The 16,312-nt window shown below is 25.3% G+C and overlaps 1 protein-coding gene across 1 annotated transcript in view; it reads right to left on the bottom strand.

The window, feature by feature from the left end:
* The window catches only part of LOC132929637 (inverted formin-2-like), a 45,188-nt gene extending 39,457 nt beyond the window's left edge, over positions 1–5,731 (bottom strand). The window contains exon 1 of the transcript XR_009662132.1: positions 5,524–5,731. The gene's annotated coding sequence lies outside the window, so the exon portion shown is untranslated. The remainder of the gene's footprint in view (positions 1–5,523) is intronic.
* Between the last annotated feature and the right edge of the window lie 10,581 nt (positions 5,732–16,312).

Raw genomic sequence — 16,312 nt, 5'->3', positions numbered from 1 at the left:
ATATAAGACTTAAAGTTGCGACCAGTGAGATCAACGGGAAAAATATATTTGCCTTTTACAATTTTTAACTATTACTTTTAAAGCTACAATGCTTGGAGCATTTACCCTACTTAAGTCAAATTTATGTATGTGATTGTGATATTGGTATATTCAATTGTAAACATTGTACGGCCGAATCGGGAGAGAAATCTTGAGACAATAGACAATGAATCAATTTTCAAGTAGCTTAGTCGCTGAAACCAAACACAATATTAGTCCCGAGAACCCAATGCACTTTTATTGTATTGCGTACGTGATATAATAGGTGGCCAGCGATTTAAACGAGGGTAAATGAAGTCGATGGACTATAAGGTTCAATGAACACCTAATTATTATTCGACTTTTTCTATTTATTATACTAAACGTTACTAGTTCGGGAAGTCTATCTCTTTTCGGTTTATTAGCCACGTAACTGTTTTGATATATTGTTAAAACATAAAATATTGTTTTAATATTCCTGATACACAATGTAGAAGTGACAAATTGGCTATTGTTTTCGACCATTCACGTCAACGGAACAGGAAGTCTATGACGTCCACAAGATGAAAAACAATGAAAAAAAATGTATAAATGCAACATCTATCCCCTACTTATAGAATATTCATTATTGACTTAAAAAACTATTTTTTCTCCCCAAAATATATGCAGCTATTATTACTAGCTATATATAATTACTAATTTTCTTGACTGTTTTATCAGTATAACTACTATTATTTTTTAATATAATATAAATAATAATTTACTTAATGAACGCAAAAAAATCGTAATAATAATTTATAATTTAATGTTCATATGTCAATGTGTAAGTTACTATGTTACTATGTATCATAATTAACATCCAGTGAAGAATTCACCACAATGCCTTTATTATAACTAGGTACGAAGAATAAAATACTATCGATAATAAATTATTTTACACATAAATATTAAAATCAGAAAGTTATTTGACACAATAATTGCTTGGAAATGTATTCGACCTTCTTTTGAAAGTTAATATTATACATAAACATTATCGACTATTCTAATCTTTTTGGAAACTTCCAATAACAATAACAGCAAAATGAATTAGCATACACCATTTACATTTAACAAAAAAAAAAATATACCTACTATATTATGTGTCCACATGTATATTGTATAGACTTGTATAGTAGATCTGACGCGATTTACTAATACGCGCGTATAACATTTATTTTAGACTTTAGTATTCGTTTATCCTGTATGCTTCTGATCTTAATATTAATTAAGTCATTTATATTCCTTGGTTTCTATCGTGAAAGACAACTTATAGTCTTAAATGCACTAGCACGTACTTCTGACAACCTTACGGATCCCTTTTCAAGAAACCCTATTGAAATCAAACATCACTACACCAGATGTATTTACTAGATATATGTACTCTACATATTAAATAGTAACATATATTTTGAATTATTTTACGAGTTATAGACACTAAAAAAATAATAGCTATAATAATAATAATAATAATAACTATAATTCACGCTTATTTTTATGGGTTTTTAAAAAATATTGTTCAACTTAAATCAGTTTTAATCATATACAATATTATGTTATTAACACATATAATACACGAATAACACTTTTAAAATATTTACTACTTAACGTTCACCGAATAAAATGTTTTATCGAAATTTAATAATATTTCAAGTGGCGAGGTGATAGTTTCCTAGTTTCCATCGACACATTTTTTAATGACTATATAGACACTTGAAAATAATATCATAAATTAAACAGTTTTTCGAGTATTATGAACAAATAAACAATATAATATAAATATTATAGCAGAGCTATAAGAGTTCATATTATATTATTATTATTATATAGTTCAATAGTTATAGACATTGTACAAAATCAGTGTAATTTATGTAATATAATGTTTATATACAGACACACTAAACAAAAGTTTAAACAATATTAAAATTGATTATATTGTAATCGAAATAAAGATAATTTGTTATTTAAATAAAAAAAATGAAACTTAAGTTATTATTAAAATTATAGAATATTAATATTAGGTATATTCGTTTAAGTAATTAATAAGCTATATGAATAAAAATGTAAGTATTATAAATTTAATTTTTGTAAATTTAATAATATACTAATTTTGTTGAAAAATAATAATAACGATCAATCAATTATCTGCAATAGATAGTTTGACAATGTGTGTAAAATAGTCGTTTAAAAGTAAATTATATTTGTTTTTATATATAATTCTAATACAGAATTTAGTTTAGGATATCGCAATGTTCTATGTTGGATTTGTGTCAAATACAAAATAGTAAGGTCGAACGACAGTTGTTAGTGGCGGTGAGTGGTAGTAGGCGAGCCAGAGGAGCCCTTATTTGGAAACTGGCCGTCTGTCCGTCCCGTCCTTTAATATTGTTATTATAACGCCAACCTTGCCCCCAACACAAATGGCTAGTATTAGTCATCTTCATTAATCAAATATTCTCAAAATGTTCAACTTAGTGCTATATTAATGGTATTAACACAGGAAGTCGTAAAATAAAAGTGGATATCTAAAAGATATCAATAAAATTCCAATAATTATGGTTTCGAGATATTAAAGAAATTTTTTAGTATTTAAAATATTTAGACCTTATATATATATATATAAGTACTCTACAAAATATTCTATACAAATAAAGAGAAAATATAACATTATAAATGTATTAATTATATACCTCTAGATACGTTAAATTAATTTCAAGTTACTCGTATCAAAAAATAATATTTTTCATTTTTATATTGAACTTTAGCATTTATTAATATTATTTTTTTTTGTCTTTTAAACTTTAATTCTTGATAAAAATGATATTAACTAAAATATTTCGATTATTGTATTACGTATTATTATTATAAATATTTGAGAATTTTAGTATAGGAATAAAATGTCATACACTTATTTAAATATGAACACTAGAATATAAATACATTAAGTACGTAATATTCACTTTATAATACTAAAAATGTGCTATTATAATTTAAGCTCATATTCACTTAAATTTAAAGATGTTTACAGATATCAGTATAGTATATTACAGTAATATAGAAATGCAAAATAAACTAAAATTGTGAACTTAATCTAAAAAGTGAATTTATAGATATTATAAATGTATAATAAATATTGAACATACCTATAATATTGTATGTGAATAATAAATAAAAAAAGTTGAATATAGATATATTATTATAATAATTAGTACCAATAGCAACGAAATATTTTTTTTATAATATTAAAAATTAATATTTACAATTTATTTCATAAAAACTTTATTTTAAAAATGGTAAATAGGTACAAATTATGTTGTGTAAGAGACTTGTATTTTAGTTTAAAAGTAGGTAGTAGGTACATATCTTCATTTTGAAAAGATACAACTTATAAAATGTAATAATATTATATAAATCGATATATAATGAATACCTTCTTGATATGAAAATATAAAAATCATTTGGACAATTTTAATAATTATTATTTTTTTTTCTTATAAATTATCATATTACTGACAACGTAATACCTCATGTAACTGCCTTGATTTAACAAAACATAATATGCTAAATTAATAACTTTGATTTAACAATAGGTAAATCTGATGATATAGCCAGAATTTGTTTATTGAGTGATTTATCACTGATTGATTATGAATTATGATTAAAGTAATAATTTAACTATAAAGTAATATAAATAATGAAAATTAATAATAAATTACATAAAGCATTTATAAAAATATTGAAAAAGTGTAATTGTGTATGTAAAAAACTACAAATACTACTAAGGAAGTGTGTAATACAATAACCAGTTTTTACTCGCTAACAACTCAATGACGACTTACAAATTTAATAAAAAAAAAGTGTCGGCATAGGGTGTGTCTTGATAGTATAGCTTGACGGGCCCCTTTTGACTCTTGATGTCCGGTCGTTTACACTGTCATTCTGTCAACTAATAATTCGGCATGTTGGGATTTCAAAAAAAAAGATAGTTTAAACATTAAATGGTAAAATAGAACATTTTAATAAATGTATAATCAACATTACCTATAAGTATACAAAGCGCAGTACACAATTTACTTAATACACATTAATACATTATATTGAGTTAATTTAATCAAACCTCAGTGAATAATATTGAATACTTATATGATCATGTATCCTACGGGTATTCCAGATTTACATTACTTATTTCTATTTCTATATATTATATAACGTACCTATCGTTCGACGTTCGTAACTCGTAACAGTCATAACACATTATGGCAATTATGTTATACAAATACAAAATAACCGGCTTATTGATTAATATTGTTTTATTAATAATAATGATTAAGATACATTTTGAAAGAAGTTTGATAAATTTTAATACATTTAATCGATCCACTTATTTGTAATAAAATATTAAAATATTTTTTAGCTTTCACTGTGATGTTGTACACCAAGAGTTTAAAAATAAAGAAAAATATTTATTATCATCTAAAAGTGCATTTAGTTTGACTTTATTAATTATTACCAAGTAATAACAACTAAATACTACAATTCTTTTATTATTATTATAGTTATTTGTATAATTTCTATTATGCTAAATATTACTTGCTTTAAATGAAAGCACTTAAAAAAATACAAATTTTCATTACTTAAAAAATCTACTTTTAGTCGAATTTTCTAAGCTATTAAATATTTTAGTACACAAATATTATTACGACTACTATTTATTTTATAATAGGTATATTATTAAAATAGATGATCAAAATATATGTGTTATGTATTACATTGGAAAACAATTGTTGTGAAATTAAAATTAATAATAAGAGTTCTTAATCTAGTACATATTATACGGTTTGTGATTTATATCAGTTAAATTTTCCTATAATTATTTCTTACTATTCTTATAATATTAAATAAATAAGAATTTAATGCCTATTTTATTTAAATATTCTTAAAAAAACAGCAAAATATATTTTTTACCGCGAATTATATTTTTTTTTAAGCATCAGGGCATTGTATTAACTATTAAAAACAATATCGTATACACCATGTATAAATATGTAAATTTACACTGATAAAATAAAAATAAAAACACAAAACACGTTAAGATAAAGATAAATAGTTGTGTATGCAGTATTGTAAATTGTAATATAGATAAAATTATATGGTATAACCAAGTAATAACCAGTATTTTAGCAAGACATTTAAAAACAAGAAAAAAAATTAAAACATGACTCCAAAGAAGCTGATAAGTATCTTTATTCTTTTTAATAATAACCATTAAGATTCAAATAGTTGTGATCTATCATTTTAAATAATATTATTATATATTAGATATTTATTCGTATAATACCTACATTAACATGTGTATACACAATTTTACCATAAATAAAATTATAACATTTTTAAGCAAATGATCAAATACCGCATTATAAAATAATATGTAATTGATTTATTAAAAATTATTAATAGTTAAATACATACCAAAGAAATTTCCGAATTTGCTTTTTGTTTTGATAATAACAACACTTTTTCTAAGAAATACCAAAAGTAATATAAGAATATTTGGTCATAAAAAAAAAAGTGAATTATATAAATACGCGTGGGCAAAATAATTTTAAGTTGTATGCGAGGAACGGGTTAATCAAAAACGAACGTGTTGATCGGATCGGTATAAGAAACAAACTGTTGCTAAGGCGCCATCCGAGAAGACACCTACATGTGTTCCTTGATATTGTTCAGGTCTTGTTCCCTTTCTACAATATACTAGTTTCGAATATTTTCAGTTATTAAAAAAAATAATTAACCAAGTGCAAGTGTTTACGTTTAGTATACATATTATTATATTAAAGTATGTTATAGGTACTTAATATTTATAAAAAATACTTTACTTGGCATTTGATACATTTATATTTAGAAATATTATGTTAGTAAGAAGTATATAATATATTATATATTATACAATATAAGATTTAAATAATTTTACTTATTAGATATTAAATTACAGAAAAAAATGTTTAAAGTTTTCTTCATAATGACAAATCGTATTGTTTAAAATAAATACTATATAATATTGTTTAAACATTAAACAATCAAATACATTCCAAGCTTGAAAATAATTTGAACCTATGTTTAACAATTAACAAATTTACTTACTTTACTGATAATTATTATAAAATAGAAGTTGGCTAAAATAATAGTTATAATGTTTGCACTACTAAATCCACATACCTACTCAAATTATAATCCTTAAACTTTCAAGTTCTCTATACAAAACAAAATTATATTTATTATGTATGTACAATTAGGCCAAGATACATTGAAATTTACGTATCCAAAACGTGCAAGCAACCATATGGTAATCCAAGGACTCAAAGAACATTGAAGAATCGGCATCTGGGTCATCGTGTACGATTATGTATATGATTCACAGTGATAAATTATTTATTATTCTTTGATGACAAGGTATATATCCAATGCTTTTTAAAATCAAATCACGATATAAATAGCTGTTATAAACGAACTATTGTTCTAAATTTATAAAATATAATATTACTCCAAGTTCAAATTTAAATTATTGTGTGTTATTATAATATTATGTTATAATTCCAATAATAAGAATAGTACGATTTTCTAAATTATAGGTAACTAGTACCTACCAAAATATAATAGGTTTTATAGCTAACACATTAAAGATTAAGCCAATTAGTCATACAATATAAATTATAACTTCGACAAGTTGTTCGTAATCGATCTACCGACAAATCAAATTAATTTAAACATAATTTAATATACACATTTATATATTCATGTCCAAAACAATCCGAATACCATTTAAAAATAGTTATTATTCAACGAATTAGTTGACACGTGTTGCGCAGGTGTTTCAACTTGTCCATTTTTAAGTAAAGACAGATCAAGGTTAACACATAATTAGAATTGATTAGGTATTTCAATAACAAGTAGGATAACACAGGTAGGTACAATCTTAATAAAATCATTCAATATTTTATTATAAATCAACAAAAATAATAATAACAGTTATAGAAAATTAACCAGTGTCCAAATCCAATGAACACTTAGTCTTAAATGATTTTTGAAAAATGTACTTTTTATGTTTTTATAAAAGGATTCTTTGTACAAATATAAATTAATACATAATCAACTATACTATATGATACATAGTTATTTTCAACGTATTAACTTAACTGTCTTGACTTACTATAGTTTGATAGTTTTATTAATTCAATTTTAACTTAACTATTTTTTTCTGCATCAATTAGTTATTATACATGCTACTGTTTATTGTATACAGTATATTTATATAATATAGTAATCACAGTAATGAGTTAAGTATAAAAGTTGATTAAGTTAAGAGTGTTAAGACTCGAGGATATAATTATAATAATGTAATCATTTTAAATATAATTGAAGATCTTTAAAATAGAAACATTTATTTTATTACTATACAGTATACAGTATACACTATAAATTATATTAATCAACGAAAGTAGATACTAAGTATAAGAAAGCGAAGAGAAAATATTATTTCGAAAACAAAAATATAAAATATTGAGTTTGGAATTAGCTTTAAAATTTAATTCCTCTGTGAGTTAAAGTAATTCAAAATATTTAACAGTATGTAAAAACATTGTTTTAATGATAATATTTACCCAGAAAAGGGTGAACTCAGGAAGCAGGTGAAGGACAATTAACCCTCCCCTCGCCTACCATGGTTTTTTTTTCCACAAGAAGATACTACTATCTCTATCATTATATAAACAATAATCAATATAATATTTATTGATTTATATTTATTTTAGGTATATAGACTACTATAAAAAAAAATTAATAAAATAATTATTTGTTTTCATATTTTTATGTATTAAAAATAAAAATAGCGAAAACAAATTAAAACAAATAATTAAAATTATATTATTATAATTTTTTTCCTTGATATTGACCAACTTGTGACAACAATATAATTATATCAATTTGATTTAATTTATAGATAAAGTTTGCATTTATAATGAATTTCATACTTAATTTGTCTTTTACGTTCAGTATTTTCTTATAATTATAATAAATCATTTCGATATTTAAAATTATTTTAAAATACAATTTCCCGGGAATGTTGCTAATTCATTTTGTTCGGAATCATATGAATGAAAAGGGTATATGCGGAATCGTAAACCATCAGAATAGACTATAGAGAGGGATGCAAAACATAATGATACAGAAACCATTAAAAAAAAATATATATTTTTTAACATACCTACTCCAGACCCCTTGGCCCTTCATATTATATCCTATTTTGATTTTCAGATACGTGCATTTTTTTTACACTTTTGCAATTATTCTCCTTTAAAATATTTTCCAATTCAAGCATTGGGCTGTTTATGGTTAACAAATTAAATTATACTCAGACAATTTTACGAATTAAAAAAAGTTGAAACATTAGTAAATTAGACCTAATTACTATAATTTTCAGTCTTATAGCTCAAATAACACTTAAATGTATTATATCATATTATTATTCTTAGTATAAAAATGTAAACTCAGAAACTAATCATTTGAATTGAGAATTATACACACCAACATTTTCAAAATAAATGATCTACTCTACATCGTATATATGTATATATATTATTTAACTACCTATTTTTTCCTATTATCTATTATGATTGGTATTAGAAATATATGAATAACATAAAAAAAATAATGTCTATTTCTATAAGGAACCTGTTAACTGTAAATAATATAACTATTTAAGTGACATAATATGTGTCTAACCTCGGATCATTATCCTCGAAAAACGAGCGATCTGTCTTGACTCGTTCCATTTGAATTTTATCGCACCGCATTAATATAGGTACTTAGCATTCGTAGACATTAACGCTAAGATTCTCATTTGATCGAAAATTGAATAATATGAGTATAATATGACGGACGCGAAGAAAAATTCGATGACGACCGGATTGAAATGAAACCATCAATGATTGAAAATATCATGGTTACCCACTTGCAAATATAATATAAATATATAATTACAACATTACTGTTTCTATACAATGTGGACTGCGGTCCAATGAATTCATACTGTGGTATAGTACGGTCGAACCACTGTTCATTTAATGATTTATATTACTAGTGAATAGTGAGCGGGAAACGACAATATTTTCTGTTGGTCAGGCTACCAGGAAAACCGGCAACCGACAGTTCTTCCTAGTTCACCGTATCGTCCGATTCTCAGAGGTTCTCTATTAAGCAGTTTTTACGTTGTCATTTGTGAGAGTATATACCTAAAGAACATTGTACAGAGCGAATAGTGTAATTTAATTGGAGTTAAGCGAATCTTGTAAGCAATAATTGAGTATTTGCTAGTCTCATCAGTTATCATAGGGCTGGAAATGTTATACATAAAAATACCCAAATATGCCTAATCTAAATAATTTTATGCATTAAACATTCAAAATTCAAAAGTTTTTTTTTTATTTTAAACAAGTTTTGAGTCAAAAAAAATTTTTATAAATTTAAAAAAAAAGTAATTTAGGACTACACATTTTCGTGAACTCGAAGTTTTTTTATTTTCTAACATTACTCGCATCTCAATGTTTACGTCACACCTACGTTCGAAAAATTTTGAATAATAATCGATTTGATAAAAACCTTTGTAGCAAGTTACATAGTATAAGCCAGTGTTTCCCAACCTATGGGTCGCGACTTGCTAAACTTATCCATAAATAAATATATAATCATATACTATACAATCGCATTTTTTTAGGGAGGTTGGGTCACATAACCAACAAGCAGTAAATTTGAGAGTCGCCATTATAAAAAGGTTGGGAAACACTGGTAATATAAGCGTACCGCTCTGTTGTACGATAAATATCAAGTGGATATATTGAATTTGAATTTAATGATACATATATCAATATCATTGTATAGAAAAAACGATTCTGAGCGAAGACGGTCTGAGACAGCCTGTATCTTAAGTATATTTCATATGTTTTTTGATATTCTTATATAAGGTAATATAATTTATTTTATTGGTAATAATGTAGTATAGGTATTGAGTTAGTAGGAATTAATTTTTGTCAAAAATATTTGAAATACTATTGTGTATTGTACTATTGTGTGTATAAAATATAATAATATATACTTGAATTATATCTCCATGAATAATATTTTTAAATTTAAATTTAGTAAATATCGTTATTTGTAGTTTAAATGTGCAATTTCGTCTAACATTAAACTTAAAGGTTCGCGGTGAATTGGTCGCGAACAATTGATCGCCGGTGAATTTGTCGCCGGTGAATTGATCGCGGGCGAATTGATCGCGAATACAATTGGTCGCCAAGATAATTGATCGCCAAACGAACTTTTTTAGTTTTTTAAGTATTTTATTATCCTAGGTATATTACCGAATTTTATGTTTATTATTTTAGAATATTTAAGTATTTTTAAAATTTAATTAATTGACATTATTATTTATTATTTTATTTTATTCATGTGTAATTATTAACTATAGACAATATAATGTGTAATTTTTATATATATTTTGAAATTTAATTAATTGACATTATTATTTATTATTCTATTTTATTTATGTGTAATTATTAACTATTAACAATATAATGTATAATTTTTATTTGATTTAATTTTAAATTTTCATTATCGAGTTCGTATCATTATATTGTTATAAAGTATTTATTATTGATATTATATACCTACACGGGCATTATCAGTTTATTTCTGTCGTTTCTAATCACGGCGGCATAATCTCAAATTGTTCGTCAAAAGCCAACGTCTTCTAATTTTAAGTCAAAATTCGAAGTCACGTAATTTTATTATTATATAATTGTCAAATTAACTTGTATTATTATTAACCCTTTTAGTGTTAAGGTGATATCAACATGGCCGTGATCAAATTTTTATTATTATTATCCACTATATACATAATCTATTTATTATTTTTTTTAATTAAAATTAGCATTTAACTGTACGTTATTTAAAAATAAAACAATAAGAATACTTAAATATTCTAAAATAATAAACATAAAATTCGGTAATATACCTAGGATAAAAAAATTTTTAAAAAACTAAAAAAGTTCGTTTGGCGATCAATTATCTTGGCGACCAATTGTATTCGCGATCAATTCGCCCGCGATCAATTGTTCGCGACCAATTCACCGGATACCAAACTTAAAATGTCTAAAAAAAAATATGCTTACATATTTCTTTAGATTTTTTGATTTCAATATGAACTATTGATGAGGAATTGTCTATTATATTTCCAAACTTTAGCTAAAAGAAATTGCATATTTTATAAATTTTCAACAATTTATATTTTTTAGTATCTTAGGGAAACAATGTAAAGTATATCAAAATATAAGCCCTACTCATCAGTGAACTTTTCAATTCGACGATACGCGTTGCCGTTTTCTCGTAGCCAACAAAAATTAACAATTAAAATTATAAGACACGAACATAAGTTATTACTTAGGTACTCGTATATAATACATACGTTATTCAGAGGTTTCTTGTGTTTGAAACGAAGAGGCGGTCTTCAACATTTTTATTTAGAATTTATGGTAGGTTTACTCATAGTTAAATAACTATGTATATTTTTTATAAGCCTGTAAAATCCTAATACAACTTAATGAAATAATAGTAGTGTAATCATCAAATCTTTTTAAATTTCGTAAAAAATACTTTAAAAAAAATTATTGTTAGATTCTAAATATATTTTAAAATTATTATATTCATTGTTTGTATAAAATTGTAAACTATTTCTTTCTTTATGCGACCAAATTCACTTAGTCAGTGGATAATATCTACTTCATTTTTTTACTGCCTTTAACAAATAATTTATGACTTATTATAAATATGAACATTAAAATATTTAAAATAACTTATTAGTATAACAACCACAAACTGAGATATAATAATATAATATCTATTAGTCCGTGATGATAACACAAGTTACAATAGGTACCTATTCCAGCGATGGTGCAATACAGCTAGAGTGTCAGCTATTATTATAACCTAAGTATTGTGCATAATGATAATATTATATTAAACATATACTTAGATACTATTATACATACTACTAAATACCTAGTTGGTATTAAATATTCTACATTATATATACAATAATACTAGTTTGTAAATGTTAAATATATTTTAATAAGAACATAAAAAACAATAAATGTATACCTAGTAGGTATTACCTACTATAGTCTATATTGATTAATGATTATTGATGTATGATTAATTGGTACCTACTATAAAAATGAAAATTTTAATTAAAACACTAAAATAAATATTTTCCTTTTCTCAAAAAAATAATAATAATAATTTTATAATATATAGGTAACTACTTATTTGTTATAAATAATTAGTTATAGGGCTTATTAAATAAATAATAAATTAGAGAATGCACTAAAATAAAGAATGCATTTATGACCTATTTAATCATCAACATTTTAACTTAATAATATGTGTATTAAAATATGGTGTATAATGTATATTATGTCTATTAAATTTAGTAGGTTCACTGTAATGGAATAAAACTCTAGTCTCTAATTCGATATTATACAAATTTTAAAAAGTATAGAACAGTTTCATGAATAAAATTAATAAAATATTTTCCCTTGATTCGGAAAGTTTTGGCTATTTTAATATTAATTTAAACTTGACCGAGCTACAAAATATTATATAATATCAGACATCACTACATCAGGTCAAAAACTAAAAGTAAAAGATAAAGAAGTATAAGTTTAATCATTTTTACGACACTATATACAATATAAAAGAAATTTATATTATCCACCTGATTAAATAGTATTAGGTATACCGAATCTGTATAAATTAAAGTGTAGGAAAATTAGACATTACAACACTTACAATTCATTGCATCGTCAAACTGGTCAAAGTACTTATATAAGACATTTTAAATGAAAATTATGAACAAATATCAATGCATAAATAATAAACAACAATATTTCGTAGAGTGTATTTATAAATAGGATTTTAATAGAAGCTCTGCTTAAAAAGAATACAAATAAAAATGAACTAGGTAATCATGTTATTTGTGATTCAAATTGTCTAATGACATATCTTATTATACCATTATGTCAATCAAGGGCGTATTTGAGGGGGCCGGGGCGCATACTAAACTTAATAAGAATTTTATGCCTACTTAGGTAATCAACTGTAAATTATTTTTAGTTTGTATAGAAGAAAAATTAGTTCCCCCCCATGGTCACAACTCCAATGCGCCCTTGATGTCAATTAAATTATATAAAATAAAAAAACAAGTAAGAAAAAATGATCTCCGTTCTCCATTAACTATTAGGTTCTGGAATTTTCAATAACACGAGAAATATAAAGCTTGGATTATAAAGTACTTATAATGGAAATCAAATAGACAATAACTATGAGCCAACAAAACTCCGAAATGATTATTAGTGCAATAAATGTAAGAAATCAATCATAACTTGTAGACTTGTAGTTTAGTATATGGTTGATGGAAAATTTTCCAATTCAATAACCGATACAAGGTTCCAAATACCGGGTTTGTTACATTTATGGAGTATCTCAAATAAACATTAATAACTTAGAATTAACTAAAAAAAAAAAAAACCAAATAACCTACCTATTGATTTATTAATTAAGTTTGTCTACACTACCCCATGACGGTCTCCACATGCATATACGATTTTGTTTATATTATATAATATAAACATTTTTCTATATTTTATAAGTGAAGAAATAATAAATAATAAATGAGTAAGAAAAACATATTATATTTAATGCAAAAAAAATGTAACAAACTACATAACCAAATACCAATAGTTTTCGAAAAGAAATTTGTATCATTATAAAATTATAATATTATTTATAAATTAACCTAAACAAGGTACGTATAGTATGTTCTAGTAATTTATTATGATAATACCGCTAGGATGTTTTTTGAAAATTCTGAATTCTTGAATATTATGAGCAAAAATTAGCGGACTGAATACAAAACAAATATCTAAATTTGGAATAATATACTAGTAATAGGTAGGTTGGTAGCCGGTAGGTACCTACTAACATCAATTGTATGTGGTTTTCATATAAAAATTTTTGCATTTCATTAGTATAGTAAAATTATATATAAAAACAATATAAAAATAATATTTTTAGGGGGGGCAACAACTGGTTTTAGGGGGAGGCAATGCTCCCTTGCCCCCCCTCCATGGCTACGACCTGCAAAGATAGTAACACCATTATTTAGTGTGTGTCATCTCTTTCCAACATTTTTCTCACAACACTACCTATACTTGGTGAGCATTTCAGTGGGCATCGAGCAGTTAGGCCTCGGAACCTGTGATAACAGCCAGATTTATTCTCACGTATCCTGGAAAATGGAAATTGATGATATATTAGTATTATATAATGTATATTATATTATAATATTATTATAGAGTTAAATGAGCATTGAGCGTACTAAATTATATGTTCATTTTGTGTCTTTGTGATAAAACTTTGAGACATAGCATAAGCCATAAATTATACATAATATTATACTATACTCAGTGTTTGGAACGTTCATTAAAAAAATGAATTCGTTCACGTTCAGTCCTCAAAAAAGGAACGTGTTCACGTTCATGTTCTTTGAAAAAATGAATACGTTCATTAGGTTGTTCATTTAATTTTTTTTTTATGAATCGCTTACCTGCAGACTGCAGTCAATATAAAAACCCATAAACATTAAACATACCTATACAAAAACCTAAAAATAAAAACTCAATTTAGACTTTAGAGCAGTGGTTCTCAACCTTGTTGAGACTATAAATTGGATTAGATATTAGTAGTCCCTCCCAACGAAAAAAAAATTAAGTTTTAAAAATAATAAAATAATAAATAATTTTTAATTTATTAATGATCAGTGTCATTAGGACATAGGTAATCGCCAAGGTTAAATTAATATAAATTATATTATTACAATACTTGAATACTATAGGAAAATATTATTATATAAAATAATCAATATATTTTATACAGTTATTTACTAAATCTTAAATAGATTGAGCGTCTTAAAAATCGTCAAAATTCATTAAAAATATAAACGTCGATCACGTGAACGTTCCATTTGAAAAAACACGAATAGCGTTCGCGTATCGTTTACGATGATAAACTACGAACGTGAACGTGTGGCAAACGTTCACGAGCCACGTTCTTTCTAAAAACTATAACTACTATATGTCTATATCTGTGAGTTTTGTATTAAAGATATATCGTGTTGGAAATTGAAATGGGAAGAACAGACCCCCGTCTTTAACAATACACATTGTTCGTATTAATCAACAATCGTTTGGTCTGCTACAGAAGACCGTAGCCAGCAGAATATTTTTTTTTTTTGGGGGGGGGGGTGTTAGAGTATAAATTTGTTATATTATGTAATAAAATATGAAATTTTATTTCAAGAAAAAATTTCTGGGGGAGTCTGAACCCTATACCCCCTCCATAGGCGCAACTAAGGGGGCTTGGGTGGGCTAAGCCTACCCAATGTTTTATGTTAGTGTTAATAATCAATATTAGTGGTGTAGACTGTAGGGGCAAAGCCCTCACGGGTCACTAATATGAATTTAGCCTACCCAGAAATAGAGCTCTAGTTGCGCCTATGCCCCTCTGGCTACAGCCGTGTCTGTGGTGGTAGACACATGTTATCACAAATTAAGATGAATATTAAGATAATTATAACTCGTAATTGCTGATAAGTATTAAGCATCGTGGTATTAAGTAATAGTGTGGTAATAGGTATTAGGTATTCATAATTCACACTTTTACTGGTATGAACAATGAATAATTAGTAATTATTAATTTATTTTACTCTGTAAACAATAAAAATAATTCTTTAATGTCCTATAGTGTCTAACAACGCCAATCGGCGGAATTTCATATGTGTTAACCGCTAGAATTCTACCGGTTATTCTTAAGTTCTTAACCGACACTGAATCGGACATTGTAAGAATGGCCCTAAGTAATGTAATACCTAGCACCTAACAAGTAATCGTTAGCTGTTAATGTTATTAAAATGTTAAATAACGGTCATTTATTAATTTCGATCGACGGATAAATTATGTATCTGGTTCTGAGGGTGAGAAATGCATAAACTCAAAAAAAGTAATGGAACTATTTAGTATTTACATATTTACAATGTCGAATGGCTCGAATGGTCGGTAATCGGTATTAACTTGATTTGAGGTTAGAGTTCAAAAAC

Source organism: Rhopalosiphum padi, chromosome 1 (genome assembly GCF_020882245.1).
Source record: "Rhopalosiphum padi isolate XX-2018 chromosome 1, ASM2088224v1, whole genome shotgun sequence".
Lineage (NCBI taxonomy): Eukaryota > Metazoa > Arthropoda > Insecta > Hemiptera > Aphididae > Rhopalosiphum > Rhopalosiphum padi.
Note: the sequence above shows the minus strand (reverse complement) of the source record. Positions and strands in the feature narration are given on the sequence as shown.